Genomic DNA, 14,350 nt, shown 5'->3' with positions numbered 1-14,350 from the left:
CGAGATCAACAGCAACACTATAATAGTAGGGGATTTCAATACCCCATTAACATCATTAGATAGATCCTCAAGAAAGAAAATTAACAAAGAAACAGCAGATTTAAAGGACATATTAGATCAACTCAATTTAATAGATATCTTCAGAACCTTTCACCCTAAAACAGCAGAATATACATTCTTTTCAAGCACTCATGGTACATTCTCTAGAATAGACCACATGTTAGGGCACAAAAGCGGTCTCAACAAATTTAAGAAGATTGAAATTATATCGAGCACTTTCTCTGATCACAATGGCATTAAACTAGAAATCAACCACAACAGAAAAACTGAAAAATACTCAAACACTTGGAAACTAAATAGCATGTTATTAAATAACAAATGGGTAAACAATGAGATCAAAGAAGAAATTTAAAAATTCCTAGAAACAAACGATAATGAGCATACATCAACTCAAAATTTATGGGACACAGCAAAAGCAGTCCTGAGAGGGAAGTTTATAGCATTACAGGCATACCTCAAGAAGCTAGAAAAAGCTCAAATAAACAACTTGACCCTACATCTAAAAGAAGAAGAAAAAGAACAGCAAGTAAAGCCCAGAACTAGTAGAAGGAAGAAAATAATAAAGACATTTTTTTAATATAAAGGCACAGATAGGTTAAAACTAAAATGATGTATAAAACAATATACTAGAAGTGGCGATTATAATTTCAAAGTAATCTTCAAGAAATAGAATATTACTAAAATAAAAATATTTAGGATTCTGAAGGTAACTCAAGGTGGCTGGTTCTAATGAGTTCAAACTGAACCAGTCACCAAAGGATGGTATCTTCTCAGTGAAGTTCAACTCCAACACCTCCCAGTCTCATGTACCAGCACACTAGCACTATACTGGACTGCACTTTTTATAATCCAACACATGTCTGGAGTGAGGGATTTGATCATCAATTGAAAATGCATGATTTGAACACTAGTCAAGAAAAACTTGTTGGAATCTATGATGTCCCATCAGATGTGTTGATTACAGACAAAAAGTAAATGTGATGGTTATTGGGAGTTGGGATCAGATAAAGTGTGAGATCCCAGATCTCTTTGTAATCCTGGGACTTTCTCTCAGCTTGAAAAGGTATACATCCTCTCAGTGTCTGCAGACAGGCTGATTCTGGACACTGCAGGCCACAGAGTGTCAGTGTGGGACCTACAGAACATGTGCTATGTGCAGCAGTACCAGGAGTCCAGCCTGAAATGCATTTCCAAACAAGCAGGCTTATGTACTGAGTTCTATTGAAGGCCAAGTAGCAGTTGAATACTTGGACCCAATCAAGCCCTGAGGTGCAGAAAATGAAGTATGTCTTCAAGTGTCACAGACTAAGCGAAAATAATATTGAGCAGATTTACCGAATCAATGTCATTTCCTTTCAATACATTTGTCACAGATAGTTCTGATAGATTTGTAAATATTTGGGATCCATTTAACAAAAAGTGACCATGCCAGTTTCATCGGCACCACAACAGCATCACATCACTTGCCTTGAGTAATGATGGGACTACACTTGGGTAAGCATCATCATATGTGTATGAATTTGATGACACGAAATATCCTGAAAATGGTTTCTTTATTCACCAAGTGACAGGTGCAGAAACAAATTATCATTTAATTACTTCATGAAAGAAGTTTTTCTATGGAAAGCTTTGTTTTCATTTTAATAAGTACATGCTGATCCACTAAAGGACGCATTATATTCATTGTGAACATGTTAGTATGTAAATTTCTCTGTTTTCTTTTTGACAGAAAACTTGTCTGTACTCTTTCATGCTGGCACTGTGTAAGATGAAGAGTCCTTATATTCTTGTGAAGTAGTTGGAAGAATTGTTTTCCCCTAGCAACAGAAACAGCCTAGTTGCTTTTTCTGAGCATCTTGAGCTCTTTTGGTAAAATCTGAACCTGTTGTTTCCATGTTGCATAATAAATGAGTGATTTTGAACCCTTAAAAACATTTATAATGACAAAGGGTCACTATATCAAGACAATATAACAATCTTAAATGTGTTATAACCTATTAACAAGCTGCAAAATACATAAAGCCAAAACTGACAGAACTGAAACAAAAAATAGACAAAAATCACAATTATAGTTGGAGAATTTAACAGTTCTCTCTCAAGTAATTGATAAAAAACAAGTAAACAGAAAATCAATAAGGGTGTAGAAGACTTGAACAGCACTATCAGTCAACTTGACCTCATTGTTATGAATAGAAAAATATACCCAATATCTGAAGAATACATGTTATTTTCAGGCACACATGGAACATTCCCTATGACAGACTATATGCTGGGGCATAAAACAACAAGTCTCAGTGAATTTTAAGGGACTGAAATCATAAAGATCATGTTATCTGACCTCAACAGAATTAAATTAGTTAATAATAACAAAAATATACTAAAAAATTCTTAAATATTTGAAAATTAAATGACACACATTTAAATAACCTATGGGTCAAAGAATAATCAAAAGGGAATTAGAAAGTATTTTTAAATGAAAGAAAATAAAAACATATCAAAATTTGTAAGATGCCACTAAAATAGTATTTAGAGGGAGGTTTATATCACTTGCTACTTATATTAGGAAAGAAGAAAGGGCTCAGATCAATGACATGAGCTTCAGATTTAAGAAGCTAGAAAAAGAAGAACAAGTTAACCCCAAAGTAAGGAAAGAAAGAAAGAAAAAAAGAAGGAAAGAAAGAAAGAAAGAAAGAAAGAAAGAAAGAAAGAAAGAAAGAAAGAATAAAGTTAAGAGCAGAAATCAATGAATAGCAAAAAATAGAAAAATAGATAAAACCAAAAGTTGTTGTTTAGAAACATCAATAATATTAATAAACATCTACATAGGTAGAACTAGCATATTGTTTTATTCATTTATTCACACTTTTAATGGGTGTATTATACAGGGTGGAGCAAAAGTAGGTTTGTGGTGGTTTATAGGGAAATAATGATAGTTAATAAATAATAATAAAAGAATAAACTCTGTCCAAGCAGTGGTTCAGTGGATAGAGTGTCAGACTGGGATGCAGAGGACCCAGGTTCACAACCCTGAGATCACCAGCTTAAGTGCGGCTCATCTGATTTGAGCAAGGCTCACTAGCTTGAACCCAAGGTTGCTGGCTTGAGCAAGGGGTCACTCCATCTGCTGTAGCCCCCCAGTCAAGGCACATATGAGAAAGCAATCAATGAACAACTATAAGGTGCCGCAACAGAGAATTGATGCTTCTCATCTCTCTCCCTTCCTATCTGTCTGCCCCTATCTTCTCCTTTCTCTGTCTCTCTTTGTCTCTGTCACAAAATAATAATAATAAACTCTGTGTTTCACATACACACAACTATAAATCTACTTTTGTCCCACCCTGTATTATCTACAAATTATACTCAAAGAAAGGACACTTCACAAAGAATGACAAATGACTAACAAACACTGAGAAGATGCTCAACATCATTAGTCATCAAAGAAATGCAAATTAGAGTCACCATGAGATGCTATTCCACCACTAGAAAAGATCAATTAAAAATAAAACAACAACAAGTGAATACAAAGCAATGGAAACTCTCTTAACACTCTTGGTTAGAGTACAAAATTATACAACCACTATGGAATTCAATTCAATAGTTTCTTATAAAATGAAACATAAACCAATGCTTTGGGCCAATAATTTTATGCCTAGATATTTATCCAAGATAAATTATAACATATGCCCACAAAAAGACTTATATAAAAATATTCAGAGAAGACAAATCTTTAACCAGGCTCATTAAGAAAAAATGGAAAGATGACCCAAATAAATAAGATTAGAAATGAAAAAGGAGAAGTAACAAGTGATGCCAAAACATACTAAGGATTATAAGAAAATCTCACAAATAACTATATGCTTACAAATTTGACAATATGGAAAAATGAATAAATTCCTAGAAATATACAATCTTCCAAAACTGAATCAGGATAAATCAGAGAATCTGGATAGACAGATTACAGCTAGTGAAATTGAAGCATTAAAAAAAACTCAAGTAGAGGGAAGACTACCAAACTCATTTTATGAGGCCAACATTATCTTAATTCTAAAACCCAATAAAGAAGTTACAAAGAAAGCTATGGGCCAACATCCCTGATATTTTAGCATAGATGTTAACACCCTCAATAAAGTAATAGAAAATTGGATCCAGCAATGTACTAAAAAGATCATACAAGACAATCAAGTAGAATTTATTCCAGGGATGCAAGGTTGGTACAATATCTGCAAATCAATAAATATGATACACCACATAAACAAAATAAAGATAAAAGCCACATGATTATATTGTAAGATGCAGATAAAAGCATTGGATAAAATCCAGTACCCACTTCTGATAAAAACTCTCAGCAAAGTAAGAATAGAAGGAATATATCTCAACATAATAAAAGCTATGTATGACAAACCCACAAACAAAATCATACTCAATGGGGAAAAACTACAAGCATTTCCCTTAAGATCAGGAATATAACAAAAATATTTGCTTTCACCACTGTTATTCAACATAGTACTGAAAGCTCTAGTCAAAAAGTAGACAAAAAAAGAAATAAAAGGCATTCAAATTGAAAAGGAAGAAGTGAAACATGATACTGTATATAATATGATACTGTATATAATAAAAACCTTTAAGATTCCACCAAAAACTGATAAATGAATTCAGTAAAGTGGCCCTGGATGATTGGCTCAGTGATAGAGCGTAAGCCTGGCATGTGGATGTACTGGGCTTGATTCATGGTCAGGGGACACAGAAGAAGTGACCATCTGCTTTTCCACCACTACCTCTCTGTTCTCTCTATATATCTATCTCTTCTCCTCCTATAGCCATGGCTTAAATGGTTCAAGCAAGTTGGCCCCAGGTGCTGAGGATGGCTTCATGTACTCACCTCAAGTGCTAAAGTAGCTCGGTTGCTGAGCAACAGAGCAACAGTCCCAGACAGGCAGAGCATCACACCATACGGAGCTTGCTTGGTGGATCCTGGTTGGGGTGCATGTGGGAGTCAGTCTGTCTGCCTCCCGAACTTTTCACTTAAGGAAAAAAGAAAAGAATTCAGTAAAGTAGCAAGATAGAAAATAAATATACAGAAATCAGTTCCATTTGCATATATCAATAATGAACTATCAGAAAAAGAAACTGAAAAAAATTCCATTTACAATTGTATCAATAAATAAATACATGCATACATATGTAGATACTTGGGAATAAAATTAACTAAGTTATGTAAAATACTTGTACTTGGAAAATTATTTTTTTTATTTATTCATTTTTTTTTTTTAGAGAGAGAGAAGAGAGAGAAGGGGGAAGGAGTAGGAAGCATCAATTCCCATATGTGCCTTGACCAGGCAAGCCCAATGTACTTGGAAAATTATAAGACACCGAAGAAAGAAATTAAAGAAGATACAAAAACATGGAAGTTTATAACATGTTCATAGATAGAAGAAATTAACATAATTAAAATGTCAATACTACTAGAAGCAATCTATAAATTCAATGCAATTCTTATCAAGATACTAATGGCTACCTGACCAGGCGGTGGCACAGTGGATAGAGCATCAGCCTGGGATGCAGAGGACCCAGGTTTGGAACCCCAAGGTTATAAGCTTGAGAACAGGCTCATCCAGCTTGAGCATGGGCTCACCAGCTTGAGTGCATGGTCACTGGCTTGAGAATGGGATCATAGCCATGACCTCATGGTCACTGATTTAAGCCCAAAGGTCGCTGGCTTGAAGCTGAAGGTTGCTGGCTTGAATCTGAGATCACTGGCTTAAGCAACAGGTCATTGGCTTGGCTGGAGCCCCCCAGTCAAATCACACATGAGAAACCAATCAATGAGCAACTAAGGTGCTGCAACAAAGAGTTAATGCTTCTCATCTCTCTCCCTTCCTGTCTATCCCCGTCTGTTTCTCTCTCCCTCTCTCTCTCCCTCTCTCTCTCTCTCTCTCTCACACACACACACAGAGAGAGAGAGAGAGAGAGAGAGAGAGAGAAAGATACCAATGGCCTTTTCCACAGATCTAGAACAAATATTCCAAAAATTTATATAGAACTACAACAGACCCCAAATAGCCAAAGCAATCTTAAGAAAGAAGAACAAAGTTGGGGAATCAGGACATCAAACTATACTACAAAGCCATAATATTCAAAACAGCATGGCATTAGTATAAAAACAGATATATAGATAAATGGAACAGAATAGAGAGCCAGAAGTAAACTGAGACCTTTATAGTCAATTAATATTTGACCAAGAGGCAAAAACATACAAGGGGATAAAAACCATCTAGTTTCCCAATAAATAGTATTGGGAAAAGTGGACAGATACTTGTAAAAAAGAAAATAAAGCTTGATGACCTTCTTATACCGGACACAAGAGTAAATACAAAAAAGATTAAAGACTTAAATTTTAGGCTCAGAAACAAATAAACAAACAAAATATCCTAGAAGAAAACATAGGCAGTAAAATCTAGAACATATCACGTAGCAAATTTTTTTTTCTGATATATCACCTTGGGCAAGGGAAACAAAAGAAAAAAAACTTTAAATGGGGTTACATAAAACTAAAATGTACAGCAAAGGAGACCATCGACAAAATGAAATGTCAACCCACTGAATGAGAGAACATATTTTCCAATGATACATCTGATAAGAGGTTAATATCCAAAATTTATAAGGACCTTATAAAACCCAACACCCCTCGGGATGCCGAGGACCCAGGTTCCAGACCCCGAGGTCGCCAGCTTGAGCACGGGCTCATCTGGTTTGAGCAAAAAGCCCACCAGCTTGAACCCAAGGTTGCTAGCTCCAGCAAGGGGTTACTCGGTCTACTGAAGGCTCGCGGTCAAAGCACATATGAGAAAGCAATCAATGAACAGCTAAGGTGTTGCATCGTGCAATGTAAAACTAATGATTGATGCTTCTCGTCTCTCTCCATTCCTGTCTGTCTGTCCCTGTCTATCCCTCTCTCTGACTCACTCTCTGTCTCTGTAAAAAAAAAAAAAAAAAAAAGACAGTGATAGGTAAGGGTAGGGAATGGGAGTGAGGTTGATTGTAAAGGTCTTTAAGAAAACATTTTGCCATGATGAAATATCAATAGTGGTTTTACGTAGACAGCTACTCTAAGGGAGCTCAGAGCCAGAGAAAATACCTTTTGTGCAGCCCTTGTCTACAAGTACTATTTGAATCATCCAAAATCAGTGTGTCAGTATTATTTTGGTTACCTAATTTCATGCAGTTGTGCCAAAGAAAAACTGCATTGGCTAGTGGAGCAATCCGGTTGCCATGTTGCCTTCCTCCAACCAGGTCCCAGCCATGAGTCTCATAGATGATACCATATGTGAAAATCCTGGAATTCCTTGGGACATCTGGTTAGCCCCAAGCAAGGGAGGTGTCTAAAGACTCAAGAGTGCCTTGAAGGGAGAAACATGAATCTGGGCCTGTGTCAAACTGGAATTCATTTTAGCAGGCCACCCTGATGATAATGCTGGCCCTGGCTGCCTCCAAAAACTACAGGGGAACATTGAAAATTTTAAGGAAAGTGCTGCAAAGCATAAGTCCCTACCCTTGAAATGCAGAGCACTGGGCATTTGCTAAGTAATACTGGTTACCTGAGTATATATATCTGTCAAATCTCACTGAACTGTGCACTTAAAATTGGTACATTTTGTTGTATATAAATTATGCCTCAATAATATTGAGAATAATTATTAACAATTAAAAGATCCTCTATATCAGATTTCTAGGGCTAATCTGCCTGGACACACTGGGAAATCCTTATCTGTTGGTTCTCAATTACCTATAAGGCAAGGGTAGTCAACCTTTTTATACCTACCTCCCACTTTTGTATCTCTGTTAGTAGTAAAATTTTCTAACCACCCACCGGTTCCACAGTAATGGTGACTGATAAAGTAGGGAAGTAACTTTACTTTATAAAATTTATAAAGCAGAGTTACAGCAAGTTAAAGCATATAATATTAATTACTTACCAAGTACTTTATGTCGGATTTTTGCTAAGTTTGGCAGAATAAATCTTTATAAAACAACTTACTATCGTTAAATCTATCTTTTTATTTATACTTTGGTTGCTCCACTACCGCCCACCATGAAAGCTGGAATGCCCACTAGTGGATGGTAGGGACCAGGTTGACTACCACTGCTATAAAGTCACACCCATGGTGGCATGCAATGCACTTCCTAACTCAGCTCTGACCTACCCTTTCATCCTCAGCTCCTGACTACGCTGCAGACACAATAGACTGAATCAATCCCAGTCTTGTGCCTCTACTTATTAGGTTTCCTCTAACTGAAATGTCCTTCTACAGCTATACCTTCTCCATCCAAGAAATTTCTACATATCTTTCAGGGTCCATCTGGTATGTCACTTTTTTTCTGTGTAGCCTTTCTCGACTCCTAAATTTGGAAGATCCCTCCTCAGTACCCTTATGAGTCTAAGGATACATTTTTCATGACTGACACTTGTCATTAGTGGACTGTTGGTACCTGTCCTAGGGTTTTCTCCCATATAAAATTATAGATTTCTCCAGGGCAGGGCCCATACCTTCTTCAACCCAGCACCTAGTGCAGTGCCTGGTACATAATAGGCTCTCAATATGAGCTATTGAATGAATGAATGGATCAATGAGCAAATTATTTAATCTGTTTCCCTTTTGTAACTCTTCAGTTGGAACCTTCACTGGACAATGGTTTCACCACAAAGCAAAACATTTTAAGAGCTGACCCAGCACAAAGAGGAGGGATATTTGGCCAAGGGTCCATTTCAGTGCCTCAGATTATGTCACTGATATATTTTAGCTTATCCGGGACCTGTATTTGTGATATGGCCAAGATTAGGCCTCAATCAGTGGCCAATATTAGGAGTTATATACCTAGTGTTATCACCATCAGCACCACTACCCTTCAAAGGTCACTTATTATATGCCAAATGTTGGTATAAACAGTTTTGGATATTATCTTATTCAATCTGCACAATAACCCTAGAGGAAAGGTGATTTGGGTTGATTCAATATGAAACTGACAATATTTAATCTTTTTTAAAATTAATTTTAATGGGGTGACATTGATAAATCAGGGTACATATGTTCAGAGAAAACATCACCAGGTTATTTTGATATTTGATTATGCTGCATTGCCATCACCCAAAGTCCAATTGTCTTCCGTCACCTTCTAACTGGTTTTCTTTGTGCCCCTCCCCTCCCCCAACCCCCTCACTCCCCCCGCCCAATCTCCGTACTCTTATCCATGCCTCTGAGTCTCATTTTTATGTCTCACCTATATATGGGATCATATAGTTCTTAGTTTTTTCTGATTTACTTATTTCACTCCGTATAATGTTATCAAGGTCCATCCATGTTATTGTAAATGATCTGATGTCATCATTTCTTATGGCTGAGTAGTATTCCATAGTATATATGTACCAAAGCCTTTTAATCCACTCGTCCACTGACGGACACTTGGGCTGTTTCCAGATCTTCCCTATTGTGAACAGTGCTGTCATAAACATGGGGGTGCATTTCTTCTTTTCAAACAGTGCCATGGTGTTCTTGGGGTATATTCCTAAAAGTGGGATAGCTGGGTCAAAAGGCAGTTTGATTTTTAATTTTTTGAGGAATCTCCATACTGTTTTCCACAGTGGCTGCACCAGTCTGCATTCCCACCAGCAGTGCAGGAGGGTTCCCTTTTCTCCACATCCTTGCCAGCACTTATTCTGTGTTGTTTTGTTGATGAGCGCCATTCTGACTGGTGTGAGGTGATATCTCATTGTGGTTTTAATTTGCATTTCTCTAATCATTAGTGATGTTGAGCATTTTTTCATATGCCTACTGGCCATCTGTATGTCCTCTTTGGAGAAGTGTCTATTCATTTCTTTTGCCCATTTTTGGATTGGATTGTTTGTCTTCCTGGTATTACATTTTACAAGTTCTTTATAAATTTTGGTTATTAACCCCTTATCAGATGTATTGTCAAATATGTTCTCCCATTGTGTAGTTTGTCTTTTTATTCTGTTCTTATTGTCTTTAGCTGCGCAAAAGCTTTTTAGTTTGATATAGTCTCATTTGTTTATCCTGTCTTTTATTTCACTTGCCCGTGGAGATAAATTGGCAAATATATTGCTGCGAGAGATGTCAGAGAGTTTATTGCCTATGTTTTCTTCTAAGATGCTTATGGTTTTATGGCTTCCATTTAAGTCTTTTAACCATTTTGAGTTTATTTTTGTGCATGGTGTAAGTTGGTGGTCTAGTTTCATTTTTTTTGCAGGTAGCTGTCCAATAGTCCCAACACCATTTGTTGATGAGGCTGTCTTTACTCCATGGTATGCTCTTACCTCCTTTGTCAAATATCAGTTGTCCATAAAGATGTGGGTTTATTTCTGGGTTCTCTGTTCTGTTCCATTGATCTATATGCCTGTTCTTATGCCAGTACTAGGCTGTTTTGAGTACAATGGTGTTGTAGTATAACTTGATATCCAAAAGTGTGATACCTCCCGCTTTATTCTTCCTTTTCAAGATTGCTGGGGCTATTTGTATTCTCTTTTGGTTCCATATAAATTGTTGGAATATGTGTTCTATATCTTTGAAATATGTCATTGGTATTTTAATTGGTATTGCATTGAATTTATAAATTGCTTTGGGTAATATAGACATTTTAATGATGTTTATTCTTCCTAACCATGAGCATGGTATATGCTTCCACTTGTTTGTATCTTCCCTGATTTCTCTTATCAATGTTTTATAATTTTCCAAGTACAAATCTTTAATCTCCCTGGTTAAATTGATTCCTAGGTACTTTATTTTTTTGGTTGCAATGGTGAAGGGGATTGCTTCCTTAATTTCTCTTTTTGACAGTTCATTGTTAGTGTATAAAAATGCCTCTGATTTCTGAGTATTAATTTTATATCCTGCCACCTTGCTGAATTCATTTATCAGGTTCAGTAGTTTTTTGACTGAGACTTTAGGGTTTTCTACAATGTGTCCGTAAGGTCATGGTGCACTTTTGACCGGTCACAGGAAAGCAACAAAAGATGAAAGAAATGTGAAATCTGCACCAAATAAAAGGAAAACCCTCCCAGTTTCTGTAGGATGATGTGGCATCATGTGCACATGTGCAGATGATGATGTAACACTGTGTATACAGCAGATCAGCCTACAGCCATGCCAGTCAAGATGTGGATGGTACAGAGGAAATTTCAGTGTGTTCTGTGGCTCGCTAAATTTAAATCTGTGACCAAAGTGCAACATGAATATAGGCACGTTTATAACAAAGCACCACCACATAGGAATAATATTACTCGGTGGGATAAGCAGTTGAAGGAAACCAGCAGTTTGGTAGAGAAACCCCGTTCTGGTAGGCCATCAGTCAGTGATGAGTCTGTAGAGGCTATACAGGATAGCTACCTAAGGAGTCCTAAAAAATCTGTGTGTAAGCCCACATTGAACTGCACTGAATAGGTATAAAACTGGGAGAGTTGTCCTTTTATTTGGTGCAGATTTCACATTTCTATCATCTTTTGTTGCTTTACCATGACCGGTCAAAAGTGCACCATGACTTTACGGACACAATGTATATACAGTATCATATCATCTGCAAATAATGATAGTTTTACTTCTTTTCCAATTTGGATGCCTTTTATTCCTTTTTCTTGTCAGATTGCTGTGGTTAGGACTTCCAGAACTATGTTGAATAAGAGTGGTGAACCTGACCTGTGGTGGCGCAGTGGATAAAGCGTCGACCTGGAAATGCTGAGGTCACTGGATCAAAACCCTGGGCTTGCCTGGTCAAGGCACATATGGGAGTTGATGCTTCCAGCTCCTCCCCCCTTCTCTCTCTCTGTCTCTCTCTCTCATCCTCTCTCTCCTCTCTAAAAATGAATAAATAAAAATAAAATAAAATATTTTAAAAAGAGTGGTGAAAGGGGGCACCCCTGCCTTGTTCCTGATCTTAAGGGGATTGCTTTTAATTTTTGCCCATTGAGTATGATGTTGGCTGTGGGTTTGTCATAGATGGCCTTTATCATGTTGAGGTATGTTCCCTGTATTCCCACTTTGCTGAGAGTTTTGATGATGAATGGGTTCTGGATTTTATCAAATGCTTTTTCTGCATCTATTGAAATTATCATGTGGTTTTTCTCCTTCCTTTTGTTTATGTGATGAAACACACTGACTGATTTGTAAATATTGTACCAGCCTTGCCTCCCAAGAATAAATCCCACTTGATCATGATGTATGATATTTTCATATATTGCTGGATCCGGTTTGCTAATACTTTATTGACAATTTTAGCATCTAAATTCATCAGGGATATTGCCATATAATTTTCTTTCTTTGTGTTGTCTTTGCCTGGTTCAGGAATCAGAATTATGCTTGCCTCATAGAAGGAGCTTGGAAGTCTTCCTTCCTCTTGAATTTTTTGAAATAGCTTGAGAAGGATAGGAATTAGTTCTTCTTTGAATATTTGGTAGAATTCACTTGTGAAGCCATCAGGCCCAGAAATTTTCTTTTTGGAGAGTTTTTTTTTTTGGGGGGGGGGTTGATAACTGTTTTGATCTCATTTGTTGTAATTGGTCTGTTTAGGTTTTCTGATTCTTCCAGATTAATTTTTGGAAGATTATATGTTTCAAGGAATTTGTCCATTTCATCTAGGTTGTCTAGTTTTTTGGCATACAGTTATTCATAGTACTTTCTTACAATATTTTGTATTTCTGTTGTGTCAGTTGTTATTTCTCCACTCTCATTTCTAATTTTATTTATTTGAGTCCTCTCTCTTTTTTTCTTAGTGAGTCTGGTTAAAGGTTCATCGATCTTGTTTACCTTTTCAAAGAACTACCTCCTGGTTTCATTGATCCTCTGTATTGTTTCTTTAGCCTCTATGTTATTTATTTCCACTCTGATCTTTATTATTTCCTTCCTTCTACTAGCTCTGGGCTTTACTTGCTGTTCTTTTTCTAGTTGTTTTAGATGCAGTGTTATTTCTTTTCATGTTGTCACAGAGCTCTCTTAGAGTTTCCTCAGACTTTTTGAGACTCTTTTCTTCTTTCTGTTCTGCTTCTGTGCCTTCATTTATCTTGTCCTCTAACTCGCTGATTCAATTCTCAGCTTCATCCATCCTGCTTTTAATTCCTTCCATTGTGTTCTTCATTTCTGATATTGTATTTGTCATTTCTGACAGATTATTTTTTATTTCAATGTCCTTTTTTATATTTGCTATCTCTTTACTTAGGTGTTTGTAATGACCATCTATTGTTGTTCTAAGATCTTTGAGCATCCTAACAATCATTATTTTAAACTCTGCATCTGGTAATTTGGTTATATATGACTCGTTCAGGTCCTTTTCTGGGGATTTCTCTTGATTCATTTGTGTTGCATTTCTCTGCCTTCTTATTTTGTCTGTGTAAAAGAAGGTTTTGGCCACTGGGGTCCACTAGGTGTGGCCTCTGTGTTCCCTATGTATGGTCTTTCTGCAGGCCCGCCACTCTCTCTGCTGCTGCTGCCTAGGGTGTTTGGGTATGTGGGTTGCCAGTGCCAGCCCACTGGGGCAGTTGCTGTGGTTTCTGCTTCTTCTTCACAGTGTGGGGGGCTATGATCACGTGTTTAGGTATAAAAGCCTCAGTGGCCTTGGCCTTCACCCTGCCTCCATGAGTGGGGTTATGCCCTTTGCCCAGGCCACAAGCCTTGGCCCTGAGGGCAGGGGTGAACACCTTTGATCAGCTGGGGGTCTCCACCTGATTCAGGGATTTTGCCCCACCCCTGTAGGAGAAGCCCACCCACAGGATGGCTGCAAGCCTTGGCTCCATGGGCGGGGTGGGGCTGCGTGCCCACACTCAGTCATGGGACTCCGCCTGTTCTGAGCTTTCGCTCCACCCCCACAGGAGCAGCTGGCTCCTGTATCAGGCCACAAGCCTCGGTTCCATGGGCCAGGCAAGGCTGCGCTCCTGCACCCTTGCTGAAGTGTGGGTCTCTACCCCTTCAGGGGCTCCTGCCCTTCCCCTGCAGGCTGGATTGCAGGTGGCCCACAGCTGGGCTTGACCACCTTCACGCATCCCCTTCACCCTAGCTGGGCAAGACTGAGCTCACACCTGTTCCTTGCTGACAGAACTGTGTTTCCACGTCCCACCACCGCCCGCCCTCAGACAAGCCCTCAGCCGTGTGGGTGGGGGCACTGCAGCTCAGACCCTAAGACTCACTACTGTAGACCCAAAAGCTCCCTCCTTCTAAATGACTCTGCTCTAAGTACCACAGGAAAGCTTGTTTGGCTGCTGTCCTGCTTCCTTTGCTGGTATTGATGTTTC

The 14,350-nt window shown here is 38.0% G+C and overlaps 1 protein-coding gene and 1 pseudogene across 2 annotated transcripts in view; one reads left to right on the top strand and one right to left on the bottom strand.

The window, feature by feature from the left end:
- LOC136317383 (mitotic checkpoint protein BUB3-like) overlaps positions 1 to 1,666 on the top strand; it is a 96,511-nt pseudogene extending 94,845 nt beyond the window's left edge.
- APLN (apelin) overlaps positions 1 to 14,350 on the bottom strand; it is a 134,081-nt gene that overhangs the window by 103,891 nt on the left and 15,840 nt on the right. For both annotated transcript variants that reach the window (XR_010727824.1, XR_010727823.1), the window contains one exon: positions 4,940 to 5,081. The gene's annotated coding sequence lies outside the window, so the exon portion shown is untranslated. The remainder of the gene's footprint in view (positions 1 to 4,939; positions 5,082 to 14,350) is intronic.

This window comes from Saccopteryx bilineata, chromosome X, assembly GCF_036850765.1.
Source record: "Saccopteryx bilineata isolate mSacBil1 chromosome X, mSacBil1_pri_phased_curated, whole genome shotgun sequence".
Classification (NCBI taxonomy): domain Eukaryota; kingdom Metazoa; phylum Chordata; class Mammalia; order Chiroptera; family Emballonuridae; genus Saccopteryx; species Saccopteryx bilineata.
Note: the sequence above shows the minus strand (reverse complement) of the source record. Positions and strands in the feature narration are given on the sequence as shown.